The 10,917-nt window shown below is 39.7% G+C and overlaps 1 long non-coding RNA gene across 1 annotated transcript; it reads left to right on the top strand.

Moving 5' to 3' along the window:
* Positions 1-4,917: 4,917 nt before the first annotated feature.
* LOC149118798 (uncharacterized) lies at positions 4,918-5,432 on the top strand. Its single transcript, XR_016205319.1, has 2 exons — positions 4,918-5,244; positions 5,365-5,432. It is a non-coding gene; the product is annotated as an uncharacterized LOC149118798 (long non-coding RNA).
* The last annotated feature ends 5,485 nt before the right edge of the window (positions 5,433-10,917 follow it).

The following is a 10,917-nucleotide window of genomic DNA, read 5'->3' on the forward strand; positions in this document are numbered from 1 at the left end:
ATCAATAACTGCTTTGGAATGTGCACTGCGTTCCGACGGTAGTGCTAAGCAAACTGTTAAATTTTAAAAGCGCGGTTATAAGATCTAACAGATCTTCTGGTTTTTTTGTCGGTGACCAGACCCAAACTTCCTCTCGGCCAAATTTTGAGTCACGCAACGTGTGATGTTTATTCGGTAAAAGTTGTTAAAACATTAATACCCGGACAATTTTACGGATATTGTTTTCTTTGTTGTGGGTAATATATATCTTCTTTTGGTTTTATCGAAGCGTTGGATTCAAACGGAATAATAAATACGCTAAAAAAAAGGTATTACGTCAGCCATGGAATGCGTTGAAGTTGCAGCTTTCACTTTCGATAAGTGACAAATAAGATCGTCTTTACTCTGCAAGTTTATTTCGCCAGAAGCGACGGTCACTAATTTATTTGCAAATTTGCGAGTATTTCTTGTGATTTTAGACAAATGATGGAAATTCTTTGGCTGTTTCATCACAGCGAGGTCATAAATCGGAGGGAAAATTAAAAATTTGCAAGCAAAGCAAAGAACTTGTCAGAACACGCAAGGGTTATGTCATTAGTAGGGAAATAACCACCATACTAAAGATAGCCGTGGATAACGCAACTCTTGAATTATGTGACTCGTGTGACTTCTTTGCTAGCCCTTTTCTCAAGGGAAAAAAAACAATTAAATTTAATCGTGAGTCAAGAAAGAAAGCTGTTGTTAATTTAACTCATCTCAGGTCCTGACTTTCGCGGGAAAAAATTAAAAACCCAGCGCTCGTCAAAAAATATATTTTTTCACCAGAAATTTAGCTCGGAACATATACATATTTATATTCGTTTGAATCGTCGATGAAATGATCTTTTCCGGATATTTTTTCCTTCGGGGTCAACAAAAACCTCCGATTACAAAATCACGCCGAACCCACACGTTGCAAAAAAAATCTCTTCAAAACCCTGACTTCGAAGCGATATATCACTTTAGCGTTAATAGCTACCACACATCGGCAGAGGGTAAATCTATTCCTTAACAATCCGGCTTTATCGTGTTAAAATTTCAGCGAAATCGAACAAAACCAGAATTAACAAGAAGATCTGTTAGATCTTATAACCGCGCTTTTAAAATTTAACTGTTTTCTTAGCACTACAGTCGCAACGCAGTGTACATTCCAAAGCAATCCTTGATGATTCATTGATTACTGTAGACACCACATTACTTGATCAACACAAACTGTATTATTGCACCATCAGTCGTAACCGGTGTGAAATCTCCGATGACGTAATAGTCTTAATCTGGATCTTTCTTCGGGATATGTATGGGCATGAAGATACGAACACTATTAACAACAGCTTTCCTTCTTAAAAATCACGATTAAATTAAATTGTTTTTTCCCTTGAGTAAAGGGCCAGCAAAGAAGTCACACAAGTCACATAATTCAAGAATTGCGTTATCCACGGCTATCTTTAGTACGGTGGTTATTTCCCTACCAATGACGTAGTCCTTGCACGTTCTGACAAGTTCGTTGCTTGGCTTGCAAATATTTAATTTTCCTTCCGATCTATGAACTGGCTGCGATGAAACATTCAAAGGATTTACTTCATTTGCGTAAAACCACAAGAAATACTCACAAAATTACAAATAAATTAATGACCGTCGCTTCTGCCGAAATAAACTTGCAAAGTAAACACGATCTTATTTGTCACGTAGCGAAAGTGAAAGCTGCAACGTCAGCGCATTCCATGGCTGACGTAATACCTCTTTTTAGCGTATTTATTATTCCCTTTAAATCCAACGCTTTGATAAAACGAAAAGAAAATATATTTTACCCACAAAAAAGAAAACAATATCCGTAAAATTGTCCGTGTATTTATGTTTTAACAGCTTCTGGCGGAAAAACATCACACGTTGCGTGACTCAAAGTTTGGCCGAGCGGAGGTCTGCGTCTTGTCACCGACAAAAAAAAACAAAAAAAAAACAAGATCTGTTAGATCTTAAAACCGCGCTTTTAAAATTTAACTGTTTTCTTAGCACTACAGTCGCAACGCAGTGCACATTCGAAAGTAATCCTTGATGATTCATTGATTACTGTAGACATCACATCACTTGATCAACAGAGACTGTACTATTGCACCATCAGTCGTAGCCGTTGCGAAATCTCCGATGACGTAATAGTGTTAATCTGGAACTTTCTTTGGGATATGTATGGGCATGAAGATACGAACACTATTAACAACAGCTTTGTTTCTTAAAAGTCAAGTTTAAATTTAATTTTTTCCTTGAGTAAAGGGCTAGCAAAGAAGTCACACGAGTCACATTATTCAAGAATTGCGTTATCGACGGCTATCTTTAGTACGGTGGTTATTTCCCTACCAATGACGTAATCATTGCATGTCCTGACATGTTCTTTGCTTGGCTTGCAAATATTTCATTTTCCTTCCGATCTATGAACTCGTTACGATGAAAGAGCCAAAGAATTTACTTCATTTGCCTAAAACCACAAGAAATACTCGCAAACTTGCAAATAAATTGATGACCGTCGCTTCTGGCGAAATAAACTTCCAAAGTAAACACGATCTTATTAGTCACGTAGCGAAAGTGAAAGCTGCAACGTCAACGCATTCCATGGCTGACGTAATACCTTTTTTTAGCGTATTTATTATTCCCTTTGAATCCAACGCTTCGATAAAACCAAAAGAAAACATATTTTACCCACAACAAAGGAAACAATATCCGTAAAATTATCCGTGTATTAATGTTTTAACAGCTTCTGGCGGAAAAAACATCACACGTTGCGTGACTCGGAATTTGGCCGAGCGGAGGTCTGCGTCTGGTCACCGACGAAAAAAAACAAGAAGATCTGTTAGATCTTATAACCGCGCTTTTAAAACTTAACTGTTTTCTTAGCACTACAGTCGCAACGCAGTGCACATTCCAAAGCAATCCTTGATGATTCATTGATTACTGTAGACACCACATTACTTGATCAACACAAACTGTATTATTGCACCATCAGTCGTAGCCCTTGAGAAATCTTCGATGACGTAATAGTCTTAATCTGGAACTTTCTTCGGGACATGTATGGGCATGTAGATACGAACACTATTAACAACAGCTTTCTTTCTTAAAAGTCATGATTAAATTTAACTGTTTTTCCCTTGAGCAAAGAAGTCACACGAGTCACATAATTCAAGAATTGCGTTATCCACAGCTATCTTTAGTACGGCGGTTATTTCCCTACCAATGACGTAGTCCTTGCATGTTTTGACATGTTCCTTGCTTGGCTTACAAATATTTAATTTTTCTTCCGATCTATGAACTCGCTGCGATGATACAGCCAAAGAATTGACTTCATTTGCCTAAATCCACGAGAAATACTTGCAAAATATCCAATAAATTAATGGCCGTCGCTTCTCGCGAAATAAACTTGGAAAGTAAACACGATCTTATTTGTCACGTAGTGAAAGTGAAAGCTGCAACGTCAACGCATTCCATGGTTTTAACTGTTTTCTTAGTACTACAGTCGCAACGCAGTGCATATTCCAAAGCAATCTTTGATGATTCATTGATTACTGTAGACATCACAGCACTTGATCAACACAAACTCTATTATCGCACCATCAGTCGTAGCCGTTGTGACATCTCCGATGACGTAATAGTCTTAGTCTGGAACTTTCTTCGGGATATGTATGGGCATGAAGATACGAACACTATTACAAACCGCTTTCTTTCTTTAAAGTCACGATTAAATTTAATTGTTTTTTTCCCTTGAGTTAAGGGTTAGCAAAGAAGTCACACGAGTCACATAATTCAAGAATTGCGTTATCTACGGCTATCTTTAGTATGGTGGTTGTTTCCCTATCAATGACGTAATCTTTGCACGTTCTGACATGTTCTTTGCTTGACTTGCAAATATTTAATTTTCCTTCCGATCTATGAACTCGCTGCGATGAAACAGTCAAAGGATTTACTTCATTTGCCAAAAACCACAAGAAATACTCGCAAAATTACAAATAAATTAATGACCGTCGCTTCTGCCGAAATAAACTTGCAAAGTAAACACGATCTTATTTGTCACGTAGCGAAAGTGAAAGCTGCAACGTCAGCGCATTCCATGGCTGACGTAATACCTTTTTTCAGCGTATTTATTATTCCCTTTCAATCCAACGCTTTGATAAAAAAAAAAAAAAGAAAATATATTTTACCCACAAAAAAGAAAACAATATCCGTAAAATTGTCCGTGTATTTATGTTTTAACAGCTTCTGGCGGAAAAACATCACACGTTGCGTGACTCAAAGTTTGGTCGAGCGGAGGTCTGCGTCTGGTCACCGACAAAAAAAAAAATAATAAACCACGGGTAAACCTAGAACCGCGCTCGGCCCATGGCCGCGCGGTTAAAAATAATAAACCACGGGTAAACCTAGAACCGCGCTCGGCCCATGGCCGCGCGGTTAATTAGAATTTTTCTGTGACCTCACTTCCTAGACTTGACCCAACAAGGGAAGCCACGGTCGCCCATGGCAACCGAAAAACACGAACATAACAAAGCCGACGTTTCGGCCAAAAAACTCCAGAATTATCGCCTGAGAGCTTAAACTTAAATGGGAATATCTTTTTCGAACTTTTTTCAACTGATTTAGACGAAAGAATGGCCTCGGCGGGCTACGTAAAAGACCAAGAGAAAAAACAGAACAGGAGAGCATAACAAGCCGATAATATTTCACCGCGTGGCTTTCGGCACGAAAACGAAAATACAGCTTACTTCTGGATGAATTCACCCTTAGAAGCCAGCAACTGGTCCCAAATTACTTTCTGTATCCTTAAAAATGTCCTGACTTCCATCTCCGAAAGATTTTGCCCCAATTTTGAGCAAATAAACATTTCGCCAACGGCGACCGCCATAGAGTCCTGAAGCGATGACGTCACGGTGGCTTTGCATACTAAATTAGCTAACTTGACAAAATTATCCCGAGGGGGGGATATGATGAAAAGAGCGGAAAAATGGCCTGTAATTGGCTAATGATGAGATCATCCCACTGTCCAAATTTGGTGAGAATCGAAAGTAACGCCAATTTTCTGTCACGTTTTCAATCTACGGTCGGGATAAAGTTTAGTGTTCGTATCTTCATGCCCATACATATCCCGAAGAAATTTCCAAATTAAGACCATTACGTCATGGGAGACAACGGCTACGACTGATGGTGCAATAATAGAGTTTGTGTTGATCAAGTGATGTGATGTCTACAGTAAGAAAAGAATCAACAAGGACTGCTTTGGAATGTGCATTGCATTGCAACTGTAGCGCTACCAAAACAGTTAAATTTTAAAAGCGCGGTTATAAGATCTAACAGATCTTCTTGTTTTAGGTGATCTAAGGTCGGGTGAGAGTCGGCCAATTGTTTGCCATGGGCAAACATAAGAAAGACAAGAAAAAGACCAACAAGAAGAGTAGAAGAAGGAAAGGGTGGGAAAGAGTTATAGAAAGAAAGACAGGAAAGGTGAGTTGGCGCTTTTCACAGTTATTCGGTTTTCACGGTCTTAAATATTTAGCTTTGTTGACCATTGTTTGGCAATCCTTTTTTATAATATGCGTGATCGTATCGGATAGATAAAGCATTAAGTCATTAAAGTGCACCTAACCCCCAAATTTTTTTTTCGCTAAAACGAATCTACATGTTATTTGAAATACTTCTGCGAAAAAATTTTTGGATTCGGTTAAATCCTCGATTTTCTGTGCCCCGACGAAATCGCGAAAATAGCACCAAAACACCGCCATTTTGTTTCACGACCGAGTTTGAGGAGAATGGGTCCAGCGGCTGTTGTGACGTCTACCCAGGAAGATCGAATAACTCACGTCCTCTCATTTCCTTCAGGATGGTGCAATACACATTCGAAAAGTGCGCAGAAATGCCTTCCAGAAGTGCTATCGGCTGTTGCAGCAATATCCCAGATCTAAAAAAAGATATACTGTACAATTTACTAGCGATGATCGGTCAATGGTACAATAAAGACATAACGATGGTTGACTTTGTCGAACCGAAACACGCGAACTGAGTCTGTGAGAACCATTGAAGAACTCTCACTGGAATTTGTTCCGCAGACTTTCAAACGCTATTTTCAAAATTTTCTGCTCAAAGCCAGCCAGCAATTTGTCGAAATACTATCGACAACCTATACCTTCCAGTCCCGCAGTATTTATAACATAGCTGGCAAAGTTGTGTGATCAATCAAGAGGACGTTACGACCAAATATACTGATGTGTAAATAGGTCGCAACCATACGCCGCCAGCCAGCACTTATTTCTCTTTCGATTTAGATTAAAGTCGAAGATTAATCCTTTAGAATTACATGATAACAAAATTGTTCTACTCACAGAGTTTTTCAAAGGTTTGGAAATCAGTAGTGCGACAAACATTCTATAAATTAGTGTCGAAAATATGACCGTGTAACATTACCCGCGGACCGCTTAGGGAACATATCCTTTTCGCTTATCCGACGAATTTCACTGCAAACTTTGAAAAAGATTTACACTGGTTATTTGGAGTTACGACTTAAAACGTGTGGCAATGTGAAATCGGTAATTGTATGAAATGTTTCCTTCCGCCTTGCTTCCCGTAGCTTCAAAAATACAGGTCCAGACAATTCTACGATTTTCAATCGATCGAAGTCAGTGTTTTGGAGATCATCAAGTCTCGAAGACTGCAACACTTACGTCGCTCTTATAAACATGAAGCATTCCAGAAAGTAAAACACAAACTGGATTTAATAGAACCCCCATACCTTGACAAAATACATTCTCGCTACGGACAACTGTAAACAGGTTATAAACACGCGTGGGAGTCTTGTGTTTAGGTGACGAAATTACCATCCAAAGCAGACCTTGAGTTTTCTTCCCTGCTTTTCGTTTGACTGCTCCTTCGTATCTAACTTTCCATTCTTAATATACAGGCAGCTCGTCCGCAAAGAAGTCTTCCCCGTCGTCGCTTGAAATATTGCAAATTGTTCTCAAAGCTCTAAGCAGTGAGCTCACAGTTGCCGAACGTGCTCGATCGAAGTTTATTTCGGTGTCTTCCGAATCGAAACCTAACTCTGACTCCAGTGACGAAAAACAAATGATCCTGAAACAAAACTTGGATGTCTTAGTCCCAAAATATATTGGAACGATTAGTTTTGTTTCCATTTTCTCGAGCAAATACAGAGAACTGACTGAGGCGCCATTGTGTTTGGTTCCTGGGTAGACGTCATCAGGTACCGCCGCCCCAGGCTCCCTAAAACGCCGTCGTGAAACACATCAAGCGCGACTTTGAAAGGGCATAGAAAATCGAGGATTCAACTAAATTCAAAAGTTACTTCGCCCAAATGCTTCAAATAAAGTCTAGATTCGTTTTAGGGAAAAAAAATTGGGGGTTAGGTGCACTTTAAGTTTATAAGGCGATCAGCGAACATGAGCGAGCTAGAAACTTGCACTGCACTCTGTGTACACGTGGACAGATGACATTGATTTTGGAGCGTCTTTTTGCTTCTCGATATTCTTTATTTATTTCTCAGCACACTGATCTCTCAGCCTTAACTTGGTGCAGTGTTCGGCAGTTTATTTTTCCAATCATAGACCATTATACTATTGACGATTCATCATAAAATTATGAAGCATCTACGGCGAACAGCGAGTTCGGATCAGTTCGCAGCCTACGGTCTGTGTGAGTGTGCACCGACTGTGCACTGGAGATAAAGTTTATTTTTCGCCTTTTGACGAATACGTTTACGCAGAATGCTATATTAATGATTACCATTGCTGTCATTGATAATAAATCATGGAGACAAAATTGAAATACTTGCAAGCCCCCATACTTATCCAGTCTATCCTGGACGTTCAGACTCATTCATGTTCATTTAGATGGTCATGAGCAGTGTACAAGCGTGCAAACAGCTTGTGGTAAAGACGGGAATGGCCATCTTTAAAACGAGGAACGGGGAATCGGGGAACGGGGAATCGGGGAACCGGGGAACGGGGAACGGGGAACGGGGAACGGGGAACGGGGAACGGGGAACGGGGAACGGGGAACGGTGAACGGGGAACGGGGAATCGGAGAATGGGAATGGGGAACGGGAATGGGGAACGGGAATGGGGAACGGGAATGGGGAACGGGGAACGGGGAATCTCTAAAATGGGGAATCTTTAAAAGCGGGAATCTTTAAAAGCGGGAATCTTTAAAAGCGGGAATCTTTAAAAGCGGGAATCTTTAAAAGCGGGAATCTTTAAAAGCGGGAATCTTTAAAAGCGGGAATCTTTAAAAGCGGGAATCTTTAAAAGCGGGAATCTTTAAAAGCGGGAATCTTTAAAATGGGGAATCTTTAAAAGCGGGAATCTTTAAAATGGGGAATCTTTAAAAGCGGGAATCTTTAAAATGGGGAATCTTTAAAAGCGGGAATCTTTAAAATGGGGAATCTTTAAAAGCGGGAATCTTTAAAATGGGGAATCTTTAAAAGCGGGAATATTTAAAATGGAACACCCATAGCAATCATTGTTTACAGTCTAAAAGTACTCACAAAATGGATTCAATTCAGTACATTTTAATGATACTTTACACAAACGCTTTAAAGATGTGTAGTTATGAGAATTTTGCATCATGGTCCTGAACATTATTTCTTCTACCATCTTATACGCTCCTTATACTTGGTTAACATTTCTATGACTGGTGTGTATTCGGGTGTTCAATGAAACATTTATGTAAAACCTTTAAATATACCCCTCCCCCTCCCCCTAACCTCCCCCCCCCCCTAGTTCACAGGGCTAATCTGGGCTCTCGGAGACCGAAGTAAAACTTTAAAGCCTTATTTCTCAAAATGACCAAATAGACAGATCATCAATATCTCGCACACGATATCTCCACTGGGTTTTAACCGAATGTGGTCAAATTTTCAACATTGATGAAGGACACAATTATCTAGGTCTTAAACCTCCAAAATTTCCAATTTATGGAATTTTTTCCTGTTATTTAGTTAATATAGTTAATATTAGTTAATATTAATATACTTTTTCAACATTTTACGAGAAAAACCCCCTCAAAACACTGTTTTCTGAGGTTTATCTCCTGGACAACTTGCTTATGGACAGGATGAACTTAATTCCATACTTCTCGAACCATTCATTATTACGTTATCGTGTTTATAATGAACACCACTTTTTAACACTAAGGAGCTAGTTATTCATTAACTATCGTAGCACGTGACCTGGAAAAGCTCATTTTTGAAGTCAGAGTGCAAAGTCCTTTAACGTGATACCAAAACTGTTCCACAGAGTTGTTTTGCAAAAAAAAATAATTTTAGGTATAAGACCACCTTAACTATCACGCTGGATTAGGAAAAGATTGTTGTTGCCAGAAGTTCACAATTACCAAAAGTCTACACCTGACCTTATATAGCAATGGGGCACATGCGTGTGTGTTTTATTTTATAATCATCCCGCTTAAAATATATTTATTCATAAATGTGTCTGTCGCGGGGTACAGTTGAAGTCGTCATAGCATTTAGCCCCAAGCCCCTTTAACATAGATGTAGACTTCTGGAATATTGAACTTTTGTTGATGGTTATTATCGAAAATAGCGTTTTACAAAAATATTAAACATTTTATTTAAAATTGGAAGTTATAGCGCCGAAATAACCCTGAATCGTCACACGTATACTCGTTAAAATTAGTACGTTAAGATTACGAGCGGCCTTATTTTAGAGAAACGTCAGAGACAAATTTTTGTAGCGACAACGACATATGAATTTGTACAGAAAAACGACAGCGATAATTTCCTCCGCTAGTTAGGCGACAAAGGTACACAGAAGGATGCGACAAGGCGACAAGACTAGCCCCCTTGGAAGGCCTCTCTGATGGGGTGCCTAATTGATGGATGGGTTCTTTCTTCTCTTTTTTAGAGCTTGGATTTTCTTGCCTACATACTTTCGTCCGGTGATTTGCTTTTCCACATTTCGTGCATTCCTTTCCAAACGCGACGCATTTATCACGTGATCGCTCGTGTTTCCGGCCACAATACTAGCAATCCACGAGCTTTTTTCTGTTCTTGTTCTTGTCTTTGGATCGGTGCTTTTCGTTCTGACTAAGGGCATTCACATCTTCTTTGCCACTCATGGCCTTCATCTGCGTGGCCGTTGTCTCCGCTGATCGGCAGGTATTAATGCATTTCTGCAGCGTTAATCCAGCTTCTTGGAGTAGTTTTTTCCTAGTTCCCATGTCACGAATGCCACAGACGATCCTATCTCTAATTAGCTCATCCTTTAGCGAACCGAAATTGCATGTTTTGGCTAGGACTTTAAGGGCCGTAAGATACTCGTCGAACGATTCCTCATTTTCTTGATTCCTGTTGTTAAAGCAGTAGCGTTCATAAATGACATTGGTTTGTCCGATGCAGTGCTTCTCCATTAACTCTAATACCTTGCTCATTACCATCTTGTCATCTTCTCTCTCAAACGGAAGAGAATTGTAAACTTCTAACGCGTCTGATCCAATGCACGTAATAAATGTTGCCACGCATACTTGGTTTTCCTGCTGGTTGAGGCGAGATGCGATTTCGAAGGAATCCCATACTTGTTTCCACCTTTTCCAGTTTTCGGCGATATTGCCACGTGTATCCAAACGCGACGGTACAGGCAAGTTGCTCTGAATTGCATGAGGCGGTATGACAGGTACGGCTTCATTTTGCTGCGCTACGCTTGGTGGGAGTTTTACTAATATGCGAGCCAGCGAGCCATGCGAGTCACAGTGCGAGTCATGCGAGTCATGCGAGCCAGGGTGCGAGCCATGCGAGCCATGGAAAATGAAAAATAAAAAATAAATAAAATAAAAAATTAGTATAATAAAATGTATTATCGTTTGTCACACGATGTAGTCACTTTAGATGTAGATCGCGAC

This window comes from Orbicella faveolata, unplaced genomic scaffold (assembly GCF_042242905.1).
Source record: "Orbicella faveolata isolate gen_17 unplaced genomic scaffold, um_ofav_v1 contig_1, whole genome shotgun sequence".
In the NCBI taxonomy this organism is placed as follows: domain Eukaryota; kingdom Metazoa; phylum Cnidaria; class Anthozoa; order Scleractinia; family Merulinidae; genus Orbicella; species Orbicella faveolata.